Genomic DNA, 19,412 nt, shown 5'->3' with positions numbered 1-19,412 from the left:
CACATAACTCTTCCTTGGAGAATCCAATTTGGGTCAGACTTGTGGCATTGGAAAGAGGAAGCAGAAGGCTACTATAGAACACAATTTCAAAACTGGATGATCCGAAATTACAGAGATACATCAGACTCAATATCGGGCTTCTACAAAGTGAAAAAAAGTGTGTAGTTTTTTTAAAATTTTTGCGTAAGCTTGGTTTAACGGAATTCAAAGGGCATAGTAAAGCATTATTATCGGTAACTGATGCCCCAAGGAAAGAAAATGCAAACACCTAGTAAGGAACCTGAAATCTCTAGCATGACTCATGAAGAAGAGGAAGAAATGCTACATGATATATCAAAATTACAAGAACAAGTGCAACAAATGTCACGCTGACAAAAGCTAACAGAAGCTAAGATAAATGGCGTGGAATCTAAGATAAATGGTGTGGAATCTAAGATAAAAGGCATGGAAGCTGAGATGGATGATTCGAAGACAGATTTGAAGAGAGACATGGTAGATTTGAAGACAGATTTGACAAATTTTCTACAAGAAATACTTACTAATGGTGAAAAGGTTGTAAAGGAAACTCATGATGTGAACAAAAGTAATGTTAATCATGATTCCATAGACTCTAATGTTGGATTGAAGACCCACCATATTCCAAAAATCGATATGAGGAAGTTTGATGGCAAGGATCCCGCCACATGGATATTACAGATGGAGCAGTTCTTCGATCTCAATAATGTGCAAAACACACAAAAGGTACGTATGGCAACTGTATATTTGGAACCAAATCAGTTTGTATGGTATCAATGGCTTTGCTTTCGTAAACAATTTATCACTTGGGCAATTTTTACGGAAGAATTGATAGCACATTATGAAGATACAAAAAGCAACACTTTTTTTAGCCAATTGATAAGTCTCAAACAAAAGGGTTCAGTAATGGAGCACATTGAGGAGTTCCAAAAATTGAACATAAGGGTAAAAGATATTCCAGAGGAGCATAGGATTGATGTGTTCATAGGGTCTTTAAAGGATAATATCCAACATGATGTTCACCTTTGGGAACCTGATTCATTAGAGAAGGCATTCAGGTTAGCAAGAAAAATGGAAAGCAAAATTATGGCAACCAGGAAGCATACCACTCACAACTATAAAGACGGAAGTGTTGTTGCCCCTAGTCTTCCACAACCTATAAGGTTGACACCACAACAATTGGAAGAAAAAAGAGCAAAAGGGCTTTGTTACAGTTGTGATAGCAAATACACTAAAGGTCATAAGTGTGCTGAGAAGAAATTATTCTACATAGATTGTGAAGAGGAAGAAGAAAAGGAGCAAGAAAGGTCAAAAGAAGAAGATATACTCCAGGAACAAAGCCTAGATGAAGAACAAATAAATTTGACCATATCTTGTAATGCATTGGTGGGAATTACCACTCCTCAAACCATCAAGATAGAAGGACAAATCAAGAAGAAAAAGGTAATAGTGTTGATTGATTCAGGAAGCACCCACAATTTTATTCATTGTAGGGTAGCAAAAGAATTGAATTGCTTCCTATATCCAGCACCAGAGTGTCAAGTGATGATTGCAAATGGAGGAACAATAAATTGCTCTGGAAAGTGCCATAATATCAAGCTATCCATGGGAGAATATGTATTGACTAGCCCAATGCTTTCCATTCCAATGGGAGGTGTTGATGTTGTACTAGGAGTCCAATGGCTACAATCCTTGGGTACAATAGCTTTTAATTTTCAAGAACTTTTCATCAAATTTTCTACGGAAGGAAAGGAAGTTGAATTAAGGGGTATTGCAGGGAAACCAGGAAAGATAATCAGCTCTAATGGTATGACAAAGCTTCTAAAAAAGGAGCAAAGAGGTGTAATTGCACAATTATGTTCGCTAGATGTTTCCACATCGGAATCATCTATTTCTCCAGATCTCCAAAAAGTCCTGGACAATCATTCCAAGGTATTTGAGACTCCCAAAGGTCTCCCACCTATGCGTGATCATGATCATGCTATTCATCTGATTCCAGGAAGTGTTCCTCCAAACATCAGGCCGTACAGATATCCCTATGTCCAAAAAAGTGAAATTGAACGTATGGTTGCAGAAATGCTAGAGGCTGGTATAATTCAACCAAGTCAAAGTTCTTTCTCTGCTCCAGTAGTATTGGTGCACAAGAAGGATGGATCATGGCGCATGTGTCCGGATTATAGGGAGCTCAACAAGCTCACTATTAAAGATAAGTTCCCCATTCCTGTCATTGATGAATTACTGGATGAATTGCATGGATCAATTTACTTCACCAAGTTGGATCTTCGTTCGGGATATCATCAAATCAGAATGAAGATTGAAGACATTCCAAAAATGACATTTAGAACTCATGAGGGTCATTATGAATTTTTGGTCATGCCTTTTGGCCTTACCAATGCACCTTCAACATTTCAAGGTTTGATGAATTCAATTTTCAAACCATTCCTTAGAAAATTTGTGTTAGTATTTTTTGATGATATACTAATCTACAGCAAGTCTTGGAAGGATCATGTTGAACATGTTGACAAGGTGCTACAACTATTGGAGGAGAAACAATTATATGCAAAAAGATCCAAATGTTTCTTTGGAGTCCAGGAGGTGGAATATTTGGGTCATATTGTATCTCATGAAGGAGTTAAGGTAGACCCTAGCAAAATTAAAGCCATTAAGGAATGGAAAATCCCCACATCCATAAAGCATCTGCGAGGATTTCTTGGGTTGACAGGGTATTATCGCAAGTTTGTTAAGAATTATGGGAGAATAGCAGCACCTCTAACAACATTATTGAAGAAAGATGCATTTTCATGGACTCCGGAAGCAACAAAGGCCTTTGAACATCTTAAAGAGGCAATGTGCCAAGCACCGGTCTTAGCTACACCGGACTTCACAAAAACCTTTATTGTGGAATGTGATGCTTCAGGAAATGGAATTGGTGCTGTTCTAATGCAAGATGAAAGACCCATTGCTTTTGAAAGTCGTCCAATCAAGGGAAAGTTTTTAAGCAAAGCTATTTATGAGAAGGAAATGTTGGCAATACTCCATGCACTTAAGAAATGGCGACCCTACCTAATGGGAAGACACTTCAAGGTAAAAACGGATCATGATAGCCTTAAATACTTTTTAGAACAAAGATTATCCTCTGAAGAGCAACAAAAGTGGGTCACAAAGATGTTGGGTTATGACTTTGAAATCATCTACAAAAAAGGGAAGCAAAATGTGGTGGCAGATGCACTCTCAAGAAAGGATGAGGATGTGGAAGCATTGTTGTGCGCCATTTCTATTATCCAACCAGATTGGATAAACGAAGCAAGGGAGGAATGGAAGAATGATGAAGAAGTGTGGGCACTTATTCGAAAGCTACAACAAGATTCCAGTATGTCTGATACATTTAGCTGGAAAAATGATTCGTTATGGTACAAAGATCGCTTATACCTCTGTAAGAATTCCCAGCTAAAACAAAAGATTCTTATGGAATTGCACACTTCTCCCTTAGGAGGGCACTCAGGATTTTTAAAAACTTACCACAGGGTTAAGAAGGAATTTTTTTGGGATGGCCTTAAATCAGATATTCAAAAGTTTGTGGCGGAATGTTTGGTTTTCCAACAAAATAAAGTTGAAACAATTAAGACACCAGGTCTATTACAACCTTTATCCATTCCAAGCCAACGTTGGGAGGAGGTTTCAATGGATTTTATCACAGGTTTACCCAAGTCTGAGGGAAAGAGTGTCATCATGGTGGTAGTTGACAGACTTACCAAGTATGCACACTTTTGTGCATTATCACATCCATTTAAAGCCAGTACAGTTTCTACTGCATTTATGGAAACAATTCAAAAGCTACATGGAAACCCAAAGATTATTGTAAGTGACAGAGATCCCATTTTCACTGGAAATTTTTGGACAGAATTATTTTCTTGTCTTGGTACTCAGTTAGCTCATAGCTCATCTTATCATCCTCAATCTGATGGGCAAACTGAGATAGTAAACAAATGTTTGGAAGGATATCTTCGTTGCTTTGTATCTGATAAACAGACACAATGGGTCAAATGGTTGCCTCTGGCTGAATGGTGGTATAACACTTCCTTCCATACAGCAAAAAAAATGACCCCATTTATGGCACTTTATGGGTATCAACCACCATCCATCACATCATATTTAAGAGAAAATTCTAAGGTTCAGGCAGTGGAACATCACATCGAACATCAACAACAAGTCCTCCAACTCTTAAAGGATAACCTCGTGTTGGCACAAAATAGAATGAAACAACAGGCAGATCAACATCGCAGTGAAAGAAGTTTTGATGTAGGTGATTGGGTATTCCTACAGCTACAACCATATAAGAAAATGTCCCTAAAGCAAGCTAAGAAGGATAATAAATTATCACCAAAGTATTATGGTCCGTACAAGGTGTTGCCAAAGATTGGTACTATGGCATACAAATTGGAGCTTCCTGCAGCTTCTCGATTGCACCCAGTTTTCCATGTTTCATGTTTAAAGAAGGTTATAGGTGACAAGCTCCCAGTTCAAACAATATTGCCAGAACTTGACAAGGAAGGAAAAATTATATTGGAACCAGAAGCAGTCACAGAAACAAGAACTCAACAGCTACGAAATCGATCAATTTCAGAGTATCTTATCAAGTGGAAGAACTTATCCACTAAAGATTCCACATGGGAGGATGAGAATTTTATGCAGAAGTATCCAGAACTACTCAAGCGTTGAGGAAAACAATTTTTTGAAGGAGAGGGGCATGTTGGGTCCCTATAATACTAGTGATTACCCCATTACTATTGTAGTTATACCCCTTATTTATATTGTTATGCCCCTATTACCCCCATGTTGTTATTTCTGTGCCCCATGGAATCCCTCTATTGTTATTTTTGTGGCTTTATATTATTATTATTAGGTCGGTTGGATTATATTGTGACTCCTTAGACTCCTATATATAGAAAGGAGGTTTTGTCATTTGAATCATCGAAGAATTGTTCATTTATGTAATGTAAAGGAGGTTGCCCCCTCGAAGAGGCTGAATTCTAAGGCGTTGATCTATCTTTTCTATCTTTTCTTGAGCTGGTTTCATAACACAAACCCCTCTCTAGACTTACAAACAAAAGGTTTTAATTCATGTATAGATATAAACCACTTAATATCTCTTGGTTCTATTTATAAAAGCTCTAGTTTCTATCTATATACACATATTTTACTCATAAATATTGAATGTAATTTTGATATTGTTAAATCATACTTGTAGTTTGCGTCAATTAAAAGAATATAATCCAGGAATTCATTTTCATGCAAATAATATGTCTATTTCTTTAGCAAGGATTTATTCCATTGAAACATAGTACATGTATAACATTTCATAAATAAATCACTCTTCTTATAAATCTCATCTCCCATTTAATGCATGTAGTCATTTATACCATACAAGTATCCTCTTTCTTTTCTATGCATTGAACTCTATAAACATATAACCTCTACTATCTCAATTGGTTTATATCAGTATTTGTTAGTCTATCATGCCAACACACATGCAGTTAGAATCAATAGTCAATATATATGTTCTGTATTAGGAATAAAACTAGATTATTTATGAACACTAATTTGTATATTCAGAGATCAAGACTTGAATGCAACTTCTGTTAGTACAAATCATTCCATTTGCATACCATTTATCTAACGTTCCTTAGTTAATAATTTCATCTCTTATTTATACAAATGATAACTTTATACAAAAATCATAACCTGTATAGAAACATATAATTATATTTGCAAAAGTTATTATATCATAAGAATATTCTTATGCATGTACACAACCATTTGATATCATAAAACAATAACATAGATATATACAATAAATTTGTATGCAAGTTGCAACAATATTTATATTAAATAAATTCAGAATAATAATCACTCATTTCTATTCTGTCAATTGATAACAATAAATAACTCAATATTAACCATAGAATAATGGAATAATTTCATTTAACCAAATGCTTGGGGAATATTTAGGAACAAAGCACGTTTCACCCAACCATGAACTATATCCATTAGTTCCCCCCAAGCTAAGACCTTCTTGCCTTCAAGAATTAACAACCTCTTTGGTTCTTGTTACTGCTCAAACTAGCAGGGGGCATAAAAGAGACTCTTAAATGGACAACTGCTAGGTCACGGGAAACAATGAAGACTTAGCCCACTGTCACCTCAGCTAAGACTCCCTACTCTTTATAGACTTTCACTGATGGGAGGAGACCCAATATATGGAAATCACTTGTGAAGGATGAATCAAAAAATGGATGTGAAGTGACCTTAATGATCATTTTACTAAAAGGGTGTTAAGAATGTAGATTACCTACTCTTCAAGCAATGTACAAATATTTCTAGGATAAGGAGGTGAGGATTTGAGGGATAGGTTAGAGGAATATGTCCTTGAAAGGAAGTTTCCCAATCCTAAAATCCTTATTGAACTTGACTTCCTGAATGGTTCTTGACGAATTGACCTTTCAAAGGTATGGGATCACATAGGACCAAATAGATGCAACCAAGGTTAGGGGGAGATAATATAACAACCAATGATGTTCTTAACCCAGACAAGGAAGGGGAAAGGATCAAAGCTAGAGATTCCAATTGAAAGTGTCAAATTTATCCTAATGAGGTGCTAGCCTAGGGAATACCAGGGAAACGTTTGATCTCAGAGTTAGGGCTTGGGTTATCTCACAACTCCACCGCCGAAATGGCTTGAAATTTGGAGGAGGCCTTGAGGACACACCAACGTAGGAGAGGCTAGGAGATAAAAAAAATTCTTTGGCTATTTTGTATGGAAATTGATGCCCTAGGTAACCCAAATTGGCTAGACTTAGAAGAGAAAAGGGAAAGGTGGATAATGATGTTCTTTGAGTGATAACCTATTGGCGGACCAGTGCCTAATCCACTGGGGAGAATGGAGTCTAAGAGAATGATGAGAAAGGAACTCGTATTTCAGTCAAGGAGGCCTTAAGGACTACTTCTCCTGTCTTTAGGGAAAGAAGAAGATGCCTTAAAAGATTTAATACTTCACTGATGTTATCACTCAGGTTGTCCCCCAAAAGCAGTGGAAAAGGGAATACGACCGAGGTAACCACTAACCAGTCTTTTAGCTATAGATTCTAGCCAATCTGCAACCAGAGAGGGCTCTCTCTTTATGATTTGGCTTTGTTTTGATATATGTTAGGCTAGTTATGAAGTGAAGATAGTTGTTTGATGTTTGGATGGTGACATTCAATAAAATAGGACTGCAAAGTATAAGAGGCTCAGACCATTGGGTTAATGGAGTCAAATGAAAATAAACTTCTAGGTATGGTTTCTTTGGCAAAAGGAGGAACTAGAGAGCAAGATAATTAACCATGGAACAATCTTCAAGTTGAAATAAGATGAAATGGAGTCAGGAAATGAAAGGAAATTAAGAATCTTTCATTATGCTAACAGAGGGAATGTGTATGAATATTACCAAGGAGCAGTTAAGAATTCCTTAATTGTATTTAGGGTGTAAGAACCAGGGAGACAGGAGCAGTCAAGAATTCCTGCCTATGCTAGTCCTGAATAAAACATAAAAATTGACAGGAATTGAACACAGAGTACAACTAAGTAAATTCTGGGCTATTCTTTTTTCCTGCAATTTAGAACATGATATATAGATGATATATAAAACACAGAAATAATAAAACAAGAGTTAAAAAGACTTATTGATCCATGAGGTAATACGAGAATTCTGTAACATATTCTTTTGCCATTAATTCCACGACCAGCGAGTTCATCAGCAAAGCATTCCAGCAATCTTTATTCAGAAGGGTTCTCAAAATTTACAGCGTAGGTCCAGAATGATATTCACCAACCAACCCCCAATACATCTCTAGGGGAGGTATTTATACAAAAAGAGTTACAAAATATCTCATAGGGAAAATATCAAGCAATAACTTTATCCACCTACTTCTTCAAAGGCAGTGAATGACATTGAAAACATAGCGCAGTGAATGTAGGAGTAACTTCCGCTGTACTGAATACCTTAGGTGGTTTGATATATTTGACTTTTAAACTCAACAAGTTGGCTGGTAGCTATCTCTTTAATTTGCATTCCTGCGTTGCTGTCCCGACCCTTTCATCTGTTCCTGATTCCACTTTAATGTGTTTTGGCGTGAATTCCTTGATCTGTTATTTTCATTTTCTGATATTTGACACGTGCATTTGAATTTGATTATATGCAGATGATCAAAAGAGAATTAAAACTACCTTGGTAAAACCTCTAACATGCTCTGCCACCATTGGTCTGTTGGCAACTGGTGTCTTTGTAGTTTTATCAATATTTCATCAGCTTCAGTATACCTGTAGAAATTGGGTTGGACTTCAAAAAGATGTGTTATTTCATGCTCAATATAGAACAGATTTTCCAACTTGTCATATAAGCTTTGTCCAGAGGGAGGTACTATGTCTTCTGAAGTGCTTGATGATGCTGTGATCTGATTTGCAACATATGTATTCACCCTGTGAGCATATTGTTCATGTGTCAACAGCCTCTGATTGCTGGTTAACAAACTGGGTAGACCCCTTTGCTGCAAGGCTGTAAACTTTTCTGTAAAAGAATTTATTTCTATCTGCATTTCTTGACACTTTCTCTCCAGATTTTGTACAAAATTCTTCATAGTCAGCACCTTTTTAACTGTCAAAATGGTACCTGTTCTGTCCCCGATATTTAGAGCTGCTAGTTGCTCTCTGGTATGAGTATTCAAAAACTGAATTAGTCTATTTGCTTGTTCGGGCATGTTTCTCAATAGTGCTCTGGCCTTTTGAATCTCCACTCGGGCTATTTCTATGAATTCAATTTTCTCATGGATAGTCTGTATTGATCTCCATTGATCAGTGATGGATTGGCCAATCTTAGTCCACAAAATTGTTTTGATTTCTGACAGAGTTTTATGAAGAGTCAGATCTTTCTCCAAGGATTTTACCTTATTTTCCAAGGCCTTTACCTCTCTTGTTTTTTCAGCCACAGTTATTTTGGATTTATCATAGCTTACCTCTAACTTGGCCAGTTTTCCTTTGGCTTCCTTTAGCTCTGCCATTTGGAGTTCTAATTCTTTTATTTCTTTCATCATCTTTTCCATGCTCATGCTGGTATCTGGTACTGTTGTTGTTGTTGCTGCTGCAGTATCTGTGGTTGATGTACCTGTTGTCAATGATGGGGCAGTGGGAGGGACTGATGTTGTTGCTGTAGGAGGAGTAGTTGTAGCTATTGGGGCTGTGTGAGCTGGCTGAGAGGCCAACTCTCCCTGTTTTTCCTGCAATTCTTTCTCCAAAGCCTGCTCTGTTTCACTTAGCCTTTGATTCATTTTTATTAACAACTCCATCATGTCTTCTTCTTCTTTTTCTTTCACCATCTCTGTGGTCTGCGGATGCATAGTAACTGGTAGTTTTAACTGTTTCTTGAGGGCAGCTATGTCATCCTCCTTTTTCTTTATCAGTGCTTTTATTGCCTTAGGGTCCTTGGGATTATGTCCCAGCTCAATGATGATTTCTTCCAAGGACTTTATCCTGTTTTCCTTGGCCAGAGAGGATACCTTTTCCAACTCTAATTGAGCAGATGTATTGTTTAGTGAATTCTGCAATTGCTGAGCTAGTATGGCTTTATCTGCCAAAGTGGAATAAACCATTTCACCAGTTTGTTTGTGCAGCTCAACCTGGTCCAAAGGGTGAATGTCTTTGGCAAGAGCCTCCAGATTTGTTCTAATATAATCGGCAGCTGACTGTGGCTGCTGCATTGTGGGCTTGAAATGACTCAAGATCAATTTCCCTTCCTTCATATCATATGAAGACATCAATCGCTGCTGTTTGGCAGGAGTCATTTTGAGGAACTGATCGTAAAGCTGCATTCTTATTGGCTCATTTTGTGCTTTGATCTCCATGAATGGCCTCTTAATATCAGAACTCTATTTGCTTTGTGGCCGTGCTGATGAAATTTCCATACTAGGCTGTTTTCCAAATTGCTGTCCATGAGAATTGGTAGGCAATTCTATCACTGGGGAAGTTAGTGGGCTGGCTACCCTTTCACTTCTTGGACTTTCAATGATCTCTTCTATAACTCCCTCTTCAGGTAGAGGATCCACTCTCTGCTTCTTTGCTTCTGGCTGCTCTGCTGGCCCACTTATGGGTGTGGCCTCTTCTCGGTCCCTTTTTCTGCCCTTCTCCTCATTGAGAGGAGTCTGCAATGATGGTATCTCTAGTGCATGGGCCTGGGAAAGAGAAATTTTCCCTTGGCCTTACTAATGTGATGATGTTGGCTGATCTGTCATTTTTTGTTGTTCTGAATGCATCACTTCTTTGCCTTTAGATGTACCTGCAGGAGGAGTATTTTCTTGGGCAGGTTTTTGTGCAATCGTAGTAGATGATGTGCCCACTCCAATGTGTTGAGGAAATTTGAAAGAGACCTGTCCAAAAGAGTCCAGGTCAAGAGTTTTTTCAAGGTCTTTCATTGCCTGCTCCATTTCTCTTCCTCAGTAATCTGTTCTACCAATGTGCCCTCTACCCATTCATCTTGATTAGCATACTGTTCTATATCAGGGATTCTACAATTTTCATAGCCTGATAGCCTATATTTTGTCTTTCTATCATGGATAAATATTTTTGGGTCATAGGGTACCCACCAAAAACTCCTTTTTAGTTTGAGCTGCTCACCTAATATCTTTTCAGCATCTTTCCACCCTTCCTTTTTGTTAATGATGAGGGGGCCTAGTTGGTTTCTTAGCTTCAGCTGAGCCTTTTTCTTAGCCTCATAAAAATGAGTCAAATCTGAGCTAATAAATTTCCTAAAGTATTCAAGGGAAAATAATCTCATAGGCACATATTTTGGCAGCTTGTAGGGGCACAATTCATAGCCATAAATCCTAATCTCTGTGTGATTTTGGTAAAAGTACCAGTCACCTATTTTATAGCTTTTGGACAGCTGCAAGATTTTCTGCATTTCAGCTGAGAGTCTGGGAGGGGGACTTCTCATCAGCAGAGATGAGACTAGATATATGAATAGATCAATGAACTCACAATAAGTATAAGGAGAATTATGGACTATATTGAAGACTGGGGTCCAGAATATGATAGATCTCCTTTCTCCTTTTGCATCTAATTTCTTGACAGGGAACTGAAAACTATCTGTTTGATAGTATAAGAACAGATGATATATAAATGCTGTATACTTGAAAACCCCTTATCTATTTAGGCTCATGAATTTTTCATGGATTTTGCTGCTAATGAAGGTAGAAAAGTCAAACTTGATGGCAAGAGGGTGTCCTGGAATGAATATGGACATCAGAGCTAGAATGGTTTCATCAACATACTCACTTGTTCTAAAACCCAGGACATAGGATATCATGTCAATAAAAGTTCTCCCAACTTCATTGAAATAGACCTGGTGAAAAGGAGGTGAGTCTCTGGGTTGGGAGTTTGGGCTCATGAATAACTTGGCAATTCAACCTATTTCTGCAGAGGATAGTTTGGAGCCTTGGTCCAGCAAATGTTTCATAAACAGAGGAGCCAGAGGCTGATTAGGCTTGAAATGCAACATGTCAATGATTGAGTCAGGAGTGATATAGAACAGAACAGTGCCATTTGGGGACATGACTGCTCTTTGAGTAGGCTCATAGTTAGCACAACACAAGCAGATTATATCTAGAAATACATTGACTGATGGAAGATAATATATGGGCAGGTTGGACTCCCATATGCCATAGAGATCAGTCTTGTTTAGGTAGCTGTTTCTAATTTCACAAAATGTTTGTAGATGGTTATTGATACCCATTAAATCTTTTATTTGGAAGTCCCTATCAGCTAAGGGCAACCATTCCAGCTCCTTGTGTGGTGCATTCAAGGGGGCAACATTGAGGGCCACTGGAGCCTCCATTTTTCAAATTACTTTATCTCTTTCAACTTGTAGTTAGGGCTTTTGCAACAACCGTATGGTAAAATGATAGTTTGTGGGCTTTTCTGTGGAAATTGCAGGTGGAAATAAGCTTAATTTCAGCTCGATGGGCGAATTTGCAGGGGGAAACACAGTTCACATGTTTTCTTTGGAAAAAATGGGTAAAGCGGTAACTATAATGCAGGGGTTTGAAGGGAGCACTGTGACTTTAATTCAAAATTTGGTTATGCGGGTAATTTTTGGAGAAAATCTTGGAAAAACAGGGTTTGGGAGAAGAATTTGGGTAAATACCTGTTTTATGGACGCCTGGTGCACAATGTGGGTGGCAGACCGAGCTGAGGGACTGAGTAACGGAGTTGATTTCCCTGGGTGGTGAACTGTGCAGCGAAAATGGTGTTTTGGACACTGAAAACCATGCAAACATCGCGCAGAAGAAACAAAGTGAAATGGACAAAAAACGACGTTTAATGACTTTTTGACAACAATTTTGATTTTGGCAGGTTTTTGGTGCGCTTTGGTTGGGTGACGTCAGCATGACATAATGATTTTGTCGTATAGCGGGGTACGGAGGCCGACTTGGCAGTGATGTGGCGGACACGGCAGATGATATGGAGGCGGGGTGGCGGATGACATGTCTGATGACGTGAGGGTGACGAGAGGGTGACGTTGGCACGGAGGGGGCATAGGCGGTAAGCGGTTTGGCCCCCGCACCGCCTTTGGGCCATAGTGGTTTTGTCAGAGGGGGCAGCGATCATGTCGGGTGCCTGCCGCATGTCTCGTGTACGGCAGAAATACCGCCCATCCCCCGGACGCTATCGTTCGGCATATGAAGGCTTGCGATATGCATGTGGGCCGTCCGATCTAGGGGATCAGATCCAACGGTTGGCGGCATGATAAACAGGCGGAGGGGTAATATATGGGACCCACCATGATATTTCATCATTTTTTAAGGTTTTGCGAAGAATTTTAATGTATTTCAACTTTGGGTTTTGCGGGTTGGTTATTTAATCAACCAAATGTTAATTAAATCCCATGGTTATACGTGCGCGGGGAGGGTTGTCAACAAGGTTTCGGGTAAACCTTGGACCCCCATAATATTGACATATGGCTTTAATAAGCCCGGGGCGGGATATTATAAAGTTTGGGGTTGTTTTATGTATTTTATGTATAATAGGGGCGGGGAAAACTTTAAATAGGAGCTATACAATAAGTTAATGTGTTAATATGGTTTTCTGAATGGGGATGCTAAGTTTATAAGGTAAAACTTAGGTTTTTAGGGAAATGAAAGGGAAATGGAAGGATGTTTTTACACAAGAAATGTGGTTTGTTTTGGCTAAGTAACCACAAAGTTCCACTTAGCATTCCTCATAAAATGAAATGAACTGGGACCACTGAGCAGATTTCACTGTCCTTGAAGGGATGTTAGTAAGTGTTCTTGGGGAAATGAGAGGGGAAATTAGTCATGCTCCAACTGCTTTGCAGCCACTTTGCCATGGTACCTGTGATAGCCATGAGATAGATCACATTCAAAAAAGACAAAACTAATCACAAACTTGCTTCTGCAACATCAAACTGCTTACCCAGCCTAATACACCTAACATCTTTTCTTCCTTTTGATTGGGAGCATTTGAAATAGCAAACCCTTTTCCTCTTTTGTTTTCTTTTAGCTGCCCTCCTATCTAAGTCTACCCTTATCGCTTCCAGGGGCTCAGATTTAGCTATTGAGCACCCTTGCTTCTCTACCTAACTACAGATCTTCCAAGCTTAAACTGTTGGAACAGATCTTTATTCTCTATCTCTAAAACAAGTAAATTCAAACATGGGGAGGCCAAGATTGAGTTGTTGGGCCACCCATGAAGTGTGACAGAAGTCACTGGTTGCACATTCTGAACTTGTTTGCAAAAAATAGGATAGTAGTGGCATTTTGGACTAGCACACTTTCCTGGTCTTTTCTTTGGGCTTCATTTTCTTTCCTTCTTGACCAATTCATTTTTTTTGCCTTTTGATTATTCTTTTAGGGCATACCCTCTTTACATTTTTTAAATTTTATGGTTTTTTGAAAATATGGAATCTTTGCAGCATGGAAAGGATGATCATATTTGGCATTTCCACAGTCAATCATGAAATATGACACCTATTGGTATAGGAACCTAACAACTTGGAAAAAGAGATGGCTTATCAAGATAAATTCCCTAGTGGAATTATCCATAGGAGATTTCATTCACATACATTTCCCAAACATTGATAGATGTTATATAGAAACAATATTCTTGCCCTATTATAGCAAAAATCCCATTCAATGCATATGACAAAAGTAAATAAAGAATATCATTAAAAGTTTGTACTTACATGTAATATAACATATCCAACCATAAACAATTTGACAATAAAGAATCTCCAAGATACAATTCTTCAATCCAAACATCAAAATTCATCCATGCTCGAATTCTTAATCCTAGAAAAAGTGTGAAATTCTCTAAAGAGAAGAGTGATCCAATCCAAAGTGGCGACGAGAAAATGAACTCATATCACTTATATTTATGCACTAATTAGGAGTTTGAATTAGTCTCTTAGGCCTACATAAGACCCAAAAATAAAATAATGTGCTAATAACCTAAATTTTGGTGACAAGCCCACCAAAATAGCTCATGAATGAAATAATAAGCCTCTCAAGATGTCAAATGATAAATAATACATGTCGCAGGGCCCTCTAAGAGGCCTGATGAGGTCCATAGGTTCCATAATGAAGACTAGGATCCTCAAAAGTGATGGATAAGAGGGTGCCTCCTTGTTCTCCTAACAATAAACATGTGGTGCTCCCAGTGGGTGTGGGGGCATGGTAATAACCTCATGGGTCTCCAAATGAGTTGAAGGTGTATGCATACCATCAGTAAGGGCTCAGATGAGGGTGTAGGTTATGCCACATCATCCTACAAGTCTTGGGTTAGCTTCCAAGTGCATGGTACATCTGTGGGGTTAGCTAAGAAAAGGTGAAATAGGTGCATCTTCCTCGTCCAATAGGTGGATCTTGAGCCAATCTCTGAACATCTCTCAGGATCCATGGAGTCATGTCTACTACTGTGGAGGCCCATGGCTCTCAACACACACCCTACATGTGCTAGTGTATCCATCTGGAGATTTAGGACCCCGTATAGGGAGACCAAACCCAAGATGGATACCACCTTGCAATCCTGCATAGGATCCAATGCATTCCCTAGTCTTCCAGTACAACAAGTCATCAAAGAAATTGAATAAAAGAGATCACAAACCATGGACCATAGGTGGGAAATTCATAATGGCCTGTCCTTCCATAATGGTCTTTGGCATGTGCTAATGTCTCCAAACTCCAAATGGGGTTAACTAAGTATCCCATTAGGTGGTTTCTACTTTTAAAGGGGATAATATGTCCAAGGTACATCCTTTAAAAGGTGGTGGCATGTGATAAAGAGGCGAATGGAATAGGGAATGAGAAGAGGAAACCCCGAGCCACATGTTGGGGTACAAGGGCAACTAGTCAAAGGGAATCCCACATTTGGGTATATAATGTATAGGAGGGAGAAATTATGGTACATGAGGTGCCTCAACCTTGATTTTTCCACCCTTCTTTATATGCCTTTTTCATTTTTATGGTCTTTCTTTAATTAACTGCTTCGGACTCAAGGGGTAAGAGCATGATGTGTGAGATATAGCAGTGGATGCCCCCTTTTAAGGTAGGGTGGTTCATTTCCCACCAGGGATTGGGACAATCATGGGTTCCTATATGATGAAGGAGGCCCATAGAACTTGTAGGAATTAGGGTGATGGCCATGATGATGGGGTAGAGATCATGTATTGGATTTTTCCCATGTGCTAAATTTGTTTGCCTTGACCATCTTTTGCATTTTGTGGTACATTTTCCTATTGAATGTGGCCAATTATGCTTTTAATTTTCTTTTCAGCTGCATCAACCTCCATGGAATTATTCCAGGCCTACCCAAGGTGTGGTAAGGGGAAAGGGAGAGCTAACCATATGTGGAACCAATGGAAGAATGTGGACCCAGGTGGGAGAAATGATGAATTGGGTAATAATGAGTGGAAAGGGGGTCATATATGTTGATGAGGGAGCGAGATCACACAACCAAAACCAGGGTTTCCCATGAAATACCATCCATAAAGCCAAATGGTTAGTAAAAGAGATCCCATGGGATTAGAATCCAAGGTTAATATACAAAAATGGGTGTAAGGGACAAGAGCACAGACCTATCCCATTCCTTCTGCTGAATCCACCCATTAATCCATGCCCATATGTGTCCATGATAAGCAAACTACAATACTTAATTACCAAATGACAAGGCATACCTTTAGATTTTGGAGGCCCACCTTCAAACATATGATCATGACAGATGGGTGAGGGACCACATGGATGGCTCAGGTGGTGGAGAATTGGGACAACGAGCTAGTTGGTGGCTGTAAGGGTTGCTGGTTTCCAAGTGAGGACCATCTTGGAGATTTTTTTTCTCCAAGGGATATCACCCACGAAATGGTGGGTAACATTTGGATCAAACTGGGACGTGATCTCTCTAAGAAGTGGACGAAGCTACTCAAATGAGAGGTCACGAGAACTCCAAAAATCTCTTGGTTACTACATACCTGCTATCTACACATATCAACAATTGAACCCATGGGGCATCATGTTTTTCATGCTGTCTTATGATCACCCAATCTTAGTGTTAGGCCGTAAAGTCAACAGAAAAAGAAAATATGAAAATTTTAATATAAATGCATCTAATATACCATGAAAAGTATCATATGAGGCTAGTTCTAATCCAAAATCAACATGCGATGCATCCTACTCTAACATGCATAACATAGAATGTCAAGTGCTAGGTATAATCATAGACCCAATGCAACCAACATGTCAATTGATTAATACAAGAATGCATCCTTCCATGATTATTTTTGCAGCGGACCTGGCAATACAAATGGGAACAATGATATGAGGAGTTACAAGGGAGGGAGGTGGGAAAATAAGAGACCCACATGCCATAGAAAGGAACCCTAGAAGAAGGAAATGACACTAGTCGAGAGGATTGGATTTGATCCTCCAACCAGGAGATGGAAAAGTCAATGACCAAGTATATGAATCTTTGATGAAGAACTATCTCTGGCCTATCTTACTTAGGGTAAGAATGAGTGAAATACTTATACATGTTTAGGGTGATACTCTTTTGGTCATTGGGAAAACAAGAAGTGGACCCATGATCGTATTTGGGGAAAAACCATGATTCTTGGTCCTTCATAGGGGAAAGCAGCTCTTCATCAAGACTAGGGAATGAACATCATCACAAACATCTATTTATAGGGCAGGGGAGGAATGATCAAACATGAAGAAAAAACATTTATCGGTGGCATGGCCTAGGGAAGCATCTTCCTCAATTTATTATATATTAGAGTCATTAGAATTTCCCACAATCTTAGAAGGCTCTTCTTTGATTGAATGATCTTGGAACATAAATGAGAGACCTTTCCAACCACTAGGAAGGGATTCATAAGGACCAACATTGTTATTCAGAAGGGGCAGATCATTTTCTTCTTCCATGAGCTCATTATTATGGACTTGAGAAACCATGGGGTCTTCATTTCTATAATTATACACAATTCCCCAATCAACAACCCAAAATTCAATCATAGATTCTTCGTTTATTTAATTACCATGATCTTCCTCAGAATCCTCGCATTCTTCACTATATATTTGGTGTTGGTTAGGATGTCATTCATTCTCTTCTTTAGATAGGGAGGAATTTTCCTCATTTATCCATTCCAAAAGAATGATCTCCAAGGTATTTACTACATGATTTTGATAAAATGCCTCAAGAAGAAATTCATCAATAGGACTCTCTTTATATTCACTCTTCGTGTTACGGAGACTTTCCGATTACTCATAGTAGTGGGAGAAAATATCTTGGGAGTTATATGTGGCCATCATTCTTATGTAATAATTTTCATATTCCATCATCCATTCCTGCAATGTCTGAGGGATCTCGGGGTTGAGATCTTCCTCATTATCCTTAGAGGACACACTTTCTAATTCATGAGTCTCTCCTTTGGCACCATAATTAAAGTATGCATCAATAAGAGACTCTTCCTCAAGCATACAACCATATTCAATAACTTCCTCCTCTCGAAGGTCCATATCTAACATTTGGGATATGTCTTCATGAGATTGGAAACTCAACCCTTCATGCAACAAGAAGCACATAGTCAACATCAGAAGAGAAGGAATGGTTTTAGGTTTACATGACTCAAGACAATCGGTACTTGGGGAAATGAATAGGACAAACAATCTGATTTTGTCACAAGGTTGAGTTATATTTTTCTTTGAAAGGCACCCTATGAACCTTACCACATGGTTTCCTGCAGAATGTGGATCCCCATCGAACATTGGCTTAATCTTTATGGATTTTGGTGAAGGATATCTTCGAGTCCCTTTCATATCTATGGAAGGAATATATGTGGTCAACATGTTGCTGGGTCCTTAATGACATGGGAGTCACGAGGGTGAATGAAATTTCCTTAAAAAATGCTTGCTTCACTCTACAAGAATTGGCTTTGAAGTTTAATGAAGAACTAGGTCTTCATTCTTCCAATGGAGACATCAATAATGTTATGTCAATATGTCGTATGGGGAACCAAACACACATTTCTTGTCCTCGAAATTGGCACCAAAATGTTACTTCTCAAACTAATAGGGGGCCTAAAAGGGACTCATAAAGGGACAACTAGTAGGTCAAGGGAAACAATGAAGACTTAGCCCACTATCACCTCAACTAAGACTCCCTACACTTTACTAACCTTCACCGATGGGAGGAGACCTAGTATATGGAAGTCACTTGTGAAGGATGAATCAACAAATGGCTATGAAGTGATCTTAATGGTCCTTTTCCTAGAAAGGGGTTAAGAAAGGATCTTACTTACTCTTCAAGTAAGGTACAAAGATTCCTAGGATAATGAGGTGAGGATTTGAGGGTTAGGGCAGAGGAATATTCCTTGTAAAGGAGTTTCCCAATCCTAAATTTCTTATTGAACTTGACTTCTCAAATGGTTCTTGAAGAATTGACCTTTCAAAGGTATGGGACCACACAGAACCAAATGGAGCCAATCTAGGTTAGGGAGAGAGAATCTAGCAACCAATGATGTTCTTATAACCCAAACAAGGGGAAGGATCAAATCAAGAATTTCAAATTGAAAGTGTCAAATTGATCCTAATGAGGTGCTAGCCTAGAAAATACCAAGGCAATGTTTGATCTCAGAGCTAGGGCTTGGGTTATCTCACAACTCCACCATCAAAATGGATTCAAATTTGGAGGATGGCTTGAGGACTAACGAAGTAGAGGCTAAGAGATTGAACTTTTTCTTTGGCTATTCTATTGGGAAAGTGATGCCCTAGGTGACCCAACTTGGATAGACCTAGAAGAGAAAT

The sequence above is a fragment of the Pinus tabuliformis genome, chromosome 2_1 (genome assembly GCF_031772625.1).
Source record: "Pinus tabuliformis cultivar Carrire ecotype Pingquan chromosome 2_1, CPIR1, whole genome shotgun sequence".
NCBI lineage: Eukaryota > Viridiplantae > Streptophyta > Pinopsida > Pinales > Pinaceae > Pinus > Pinus tabuliformis.
This window is presented reverse-complemented; position numbering follows the sequence as displayed.